We start from the raw sequence: 6,475 nt of genomic DNA, 5'->3' as shown, positions 1-6,475 counted from the left end.
TAAAGGACAAAGAGAGGAAGAAGCCCGACGTGATCCAGGTTTGCGTACCTAACGTTTGCTTGGTCTACCACATATGCCATGCCGACGTTGAGTGCCAGGATTTTAAGAACTTCCTCAAGGACAAAACAGTGAAATTCCTTACTGTAGACTTTAAGAACGACAAAGAAGTCCTGGGTCGGATAGGACTCGTTGTAGGCAACCCCTTCGACCTCCAGCAGAATCGGCTGCTGCCCTCTCGTCAGCCTTCAATGCTGACCCTGGAAGGAGCCATGGTTCATCCTTCGTACCGTAAACTGGAGAAACCTCATTACACGTTTCATCGTCATGCATGGCAGCGGAATGTACTAGATAAATACCACATCCACTATGCTACAATGGATGGCTACCTTTGTTTCAATATCTACAAGGGTTGGATGAAGAGCAAGAGCCAAGTGTGCGGTTCAAGCAAAAAAGTATCGGCCAGGAGGAAGAGGGACAAGGACGAAGTCGAGGACGTGGACGAGGACTCCGAGTGAGTAAGGTGTCCGTATCATTGCTCATGGTGGTTCTAATGCAATATCTATCGGATTAGTTGCATAGTTTAATTTCAGGTGTGCTTAGTTTAATTTGAGGGGTGTGTTGTGCTGAGCCCCCAGTAGAACTATGTTATGTTTCTTCTCGTTACTTTAACTCTTCAGTATGTACATACTACTAGTATTTCTTTAATAGAATTTAGCACCCCAATTAAGCACGTACTAGCTTTTTTAATAGTACTATATGCATAATTTGGCGATGAGCGCTCTCTATATGTACCACCTTTTTTTAATTTCAATTTTTGCTCCATGGCACAATCCATCGATAGTACTACTGTACAAAAGTATACATTTTTTAAAAGGCTAGAGTACTGTTCATCACATATATAGCCAGTTAAATTCTCAACCTAGAACGACGTGCATGCCATGTAGTAAACCGATACGGAGGAAGTATAGTAAAAATGAGGTGATTTTACCGAGCGATCGGCGGGGGAGCATGGCTTGTCATGCGGTCCCACGTGTCATGATATACCAAGGTGATGCGCGTGTCCCTCTTGAGGCAGATGCAATACTACGTGGTTGGAGATGATGGCGAACCGAAGTGTGAAATAATGGTTGCTTCGTCCGTCTGGGAAGGTGCAGCATTGTGATTTGACGTCTCATTGCTCATTACTACTACTGGGCCGGTACGAGTGGGGTGCGCCCCCCTGCTGTTCTGCATTGTTATTTGGTGCTTGACACGTCGACCCGGTTGCTATATGTCCCACATGTCGGTGACAGGAAGTACAGAATTCATGAAAGGGAGAGTCAACGGAGTATACTACAGAATTCATGAAAGGGAGCGACTTAGTTTTGGAAAAAATTGTTTTTGCGGAGTACGTACCCACTAGGGTTTATAGGGCTTATCTAAAAAACATTCTATTTTCAGTTTGATAAGTCTCAATTCTACTATTGGATTTCGAGGTGTGTTAGATCACCCGACGCAAGCAGTGTCAAGAGGAAACTAACCAATGCATGTAGAAGTTCATGGAAATTTAGTGGTCATTCATGCAATCGTTCTAATTAATACCTCGGTAAACAAAACTTCTTGAGAAAAACGACCGTACTAATTACTTGTGCAAACTACGAAATTAATTCGACCACTCACCGCCTACCTTGGTTGGAGAGATTTTGAAATTGAGCCATAAACTAGAAAGGAGGGAGTAGTAACTTTTGTCTCGATTACTATTTGTGGCCTTGTATAGATGCAAAATGTATTTTTTTATATTGGCCTTGTATAAGTAAATGCAGGAAGTACTAACCAAGGTACATAGTAGGGACGAGGAGTAAGGGACTAGTAAAATTTTCTCCTCGTGCTGCGAGCCACCGTGCGCGTGGGCGAGGGAGCGGGCGTAAGGCGTATAGTAGTAGGAGTGCTACTACTACTATTCGTAAGCAAGCTTCACCTCATCCTGCGAGCCACCGCGCCCGTGGGCAGGGGAGACGGCGTACTAAGCAAGCTTCTCCTCGTTCTGCGAGTTGACGGGACACATCAAAAGTACTCCAGTGTATAGAGCCTTGCCTCTAAGGTGGGCCCCACATGGTTTGCCTCTTTTTTTTAATTTAACATAACGCGTCAAGTCGCAATTTGTTTGTTCACCCGTGGTAGACGATCCTCCCTCCACCAAGTGGACAACCAGTACACGTGCCAAATTACCACGTGGGCTGCCTTTTTCGTACAGAAATGAGCTCCACCGTGTACCTGCGCGGGTGTGGTTGGGAAAGAGATGGGAGTACGTGCGCCGTGCATGCACCTCTTCTCTTCGTGCACGTCCCCTACCTATGTGGGTGTGTGTGAGAGAGACACAAACCTAGACATAATGTGCCGTCCATCCCCATGCCTCCGCCCAGTCCGACCACCAGTCACCACCACGCCCCACTCCTCCTCACCTTATCTCTCATCTTTCTCCCTCCATTTTTATATACAAGGGGCCACTATCAAAATTACAATTTGCAGATATACAAGACCACTAACACTAATCGATGCAATATTAATGGTGTTTGCCTCATGGTACTAGCAAAGGAGGACATTAATTATCCCTTGCATGCATGCGGGAGTTTGTAAAAAAATGCATCTTGATGTTCCGTGCAATGCACGGGCATCTTGCTAGTCCATGAAAACAACACATGCAAAATTCCACGGCGAACGAGGGATTTGAATCTATTGGGAGGGGCTGTTTGAATCTTGGCGGGGGTAGCCAAAATATTGGCGACCCTTTTGTCCACCGGTGCCTTTGCCACCGATGAACGAGGAATGGCTCAGGTGCTCATGCTGTCATGCATCCTACAGCATGCATGTTGGAGACGAGCTCGCACGAGCTGTGTTTTTTGTCCCACAACGCCGCCCGAGCCGCCCGCAGACCGACCAGCGACCTGCAAATTACGCCATCCAACCATAGCCGCACACATTATGACAGCAACTCAACCAACCGGATGAAATTCACACAAACACATAAACAAACTGATATTTCATATAAACAACGAGGGAAATTATATAAAATACCGGATTCTCATACAAACATGACGGATTTCATTACATTCAAATGAACTACGCGGTGCTAGTTCTGGACAGCACGGGTATATAATACCTGGCCTAAATGGTTGCCCGCCGATCGATTTGTGTTCCTCATGCCCGGCAGCACGATCACCGGATTGCCGGGAGCCCCGGTGGTATATGCTTCAGCGCAAAGGACGGCTCGCTTCCCCATTGCCCAACTGATATCATTGGCTGGTGCCGAAGATGATGGTGGCCGGCACCAGTTCAAGTTCATCACCGGCCACTACTTCGCCATGGCCGACACCGGCTCGAGTTCATCCTAACATTCCCCTCTTCCGTGGAGCCCATGCGGGGTCGACGAAGGTCCTCGCAACAAAAGGATCCGGCAAGACACCTGCTGTGTACGCCGGCGTCGCCTCTGCGGTGGCCTTCATGGGACCCAAGCGGCGGCGGCCTCCCATGTTCTACTTCTCCTCGATGATGGCGGCGGACGCGGAGGCGCTGGCCACCGACTCGTCGCTCTTCGCACACTCGGCTTCTGTCGCTGCTTGCATGGTGCGGCCGCCGGCATGGGAGTCTCGGCCACAGAAACGGGAGATGCGGTACGAGGCGGCGGTGTGGACGGCAGCAACGACGCCCGTGCGCCGCTCCTCGTCGAGCTGGCCTGGAGCGGCGAGTTGCTGAACCGCGCGCTGGCTTGGGGCGGCAGCTGGCTTCGTCAGGCGAGGGGAGGGAGGTGGATCAGCGAGCTGCATAGCTCGTATCCGGCGGGCTACCCAGCCGGCTTGGATGTGGAATAACTACTCTTGGTAAGCCATTGTAAGATTGGACAAAATGGTGGAGGAGATAGGGCAGCGGTGGAGGTGTGCGATTCTTGGCTGGCGTTTGGCCTCGTTTAAATAGGAGATTAAATAGGCAGCAGACGGGAGGAGCTCGGCCGGCGTTGCATTTAATGTCGGCCCAGTCATGAACGGACGTGTGTCCAGAGTGGGTTTCTCGGCTTCCACACGGGCGGGTTTCAAGGAGGCGTTTGAATGCGACACGGAGGCGTGTTCAGCCGGGCGTGCAGCAAGTGGCGCCCTCGACTTTGACCTAGGACACCGCGCCTTTCTTCCACTGACATGTGGGCTCTTTGGGTGCATGGCCTGCATGTCATCAACGCAGGCTGCGCACAATAGAGGAACCTTTGGTGGGCCAGGGCAGTCAGAAGCGGGCATTTCATAAACCGATGATTGTTCATTGAGTGTGACGTCATCTTTTTCATGTAGATATGCCTACTATGTTGATAGCCCGTTCGATACGTTGTGATTCATAAAAACCGCTGCAAACATCAATGTTCTGCTTATCATAGATAAGATTGATTAATACCCGTAACAATACATGTCCTTAACAAAGGGTGCATGCACGTATAGGTTGAGCATGTGTCTTGCGTTGTGTGATGTGTGCATGCAGGCGTACGAGTTTTGCGTGCATGCAAGGGTACGTTTCAGTGTTGCATGCATGGGTGCGTACGTGCGTGTGTTCGTGAGTGCATGTGTACGTGTCAGTGTTGCACGCCAGCATGTGTGCGTGTGTATGTTATGTGTACGTGTCAGTGGTACACGCCTGCATGCATGCGTGTCTTGCGTGCGTGTGTACGTTATGTGTACGTGTCAGTGTTGCATGCCTGCATGCATGCGTGTCTTGCGTGCGTGCATGTGTACGTGCGGGGTGAGGCTACACGTCAGTCGACTGACTTTTTCATCTCTGGTCATTAGATTTTCCAGTCGTTGGATACGAAATCAAGGGCCTCCAGTTTATCATCAAACTCCACCCTCCCTGAGCCGCCAGCCACCACCAGCCGAACCACCAGCCCCTGCCGCCCGCGGCCGGCCCGCCCTCCCCGAAACCACTCCCCACCGCCGGTCCACCACTGCACCGGCCATCCCTCTAGCCCCCTCCCCCCCCCCCCCGCGCCGAGCTTTTTCTCCGGTGATCCCCACCCCACCGCCCAATCAACGCCCCCCCAACCGCCAGCGACTGCCAACCAGAGGTCTCACGATTTCGAATACCCACCGACCACTAATTTATTACCATTTCTATCCTTCATATACACGCTGACGGGTGGGCCCTATGGTAATGTGCGCTGCTGAATGTGAACCGTTTGACTGGTCAATTAATCGTGTTATCAACAAATTACGGAGCCGTATGGTGAGCCAGTGACCGTATGATCACCCTAAAATGTACTCCTATATTATTAACACAGTACAGACTCAAACTACCATTTCTTTCTTTCATATACGGGCTGACAGGTGGGCCCCATGGTTACGCGCCCCGAAGGTGCAACACTAGTTGCGCCGCATGGAACGTTTGACTGGTCAATTGATTGTGTCATCAACAAAATCCGGAGTTGTACGGGTGAGCCAGTGACCGTATAATCATGAGATGTATTTGTTTAACACGGTACAGACGCAAGGGCTCATATATACGCGCAAGCACTCACCGCTATAAGCGCACACACGCGAACCCTACCCCTATGAGCACCTTCGAGAGAGTGGGCCAGCATATATGATCTTGAGATTTTACGAAGTCACCATAGGTGCCTCATAGTCGAGTGGAACGTCTCCTCCCATTGAATGTACATCGCCAGAAAATACTGAAATTAACACAAGATAAATGCGAGCACTGGAACTTTAACCTTGGTGGGCTCGAGAAACCACTGTCCTCCTAACCATCCAACCACATGTTGGTTAGCACGATAAAATGTATGTGGTTACCATGATGAGCTTATTCTGAAGTCCAGTGACCATATCGTGCTTTCGCTTCAAATACAATGACCGTAAGTGTCGTCAACAAAATATGGAGCATGCATCAAATGCAAAGTCCGTCAGTGTCATCAACAAAATATGGAGACGTATTGTGAGCTAGATACCGTTGTACTATTGTATATGCTTATTTTCTTAGTGGCCGATTGCCTGTGTGGTGTGGTGGGCACATCATTTCTAGTTGTGGTGGGTCAAAATGAAGACTCATGGGTCGGTTCCATCCTGCGCCACATATAGGTTGGACCGAGAAGTGTTATACGAAGACCCATGTGGAGGACTCGGTGTACAACACGAAGCTACCAGAGTCGCGGAGCACTCTATCCCCACTGGTGATAAGCTGACTATATATGATTTTGTAACCCTAAGCCCCTAGTATGTTATACAAGCTTGGGGGCTAGTTCGTCGATAGTATACACACACGCACAATGCCTGGTATTCACGTGTACTTTGTACACACCCCTATCACTAATATACAGTACCAGGAGTAGGCTCTTTCTTCAACTGCAAGGATCCGATCCGAACTAGGGTTAAACTTTGCCTCGTATTACCATCCAGCCTAAGAGCCAGGGATATCCTACCGAATGATATGATGAAATCATGTCTGCCAACTACTAAGAGAGAGG

Source organism: Triticum aestivum, chromosome 2B (assembly GCF_018294505.1).
Source record: "Triticum aestivum cultivar Chinese Spring chromosome 2B, IWGSC CS RefSeq v2.1, whole genome shotgun sequence".
NCBI lineage: Eukaryota > Viridiplantae > Streptophyta > Magnoliopsida > Poales > Poaceae > Triticum > Triticum aestivum.
Note: the sequence above shows the minus strand (reverse complement) of the source record.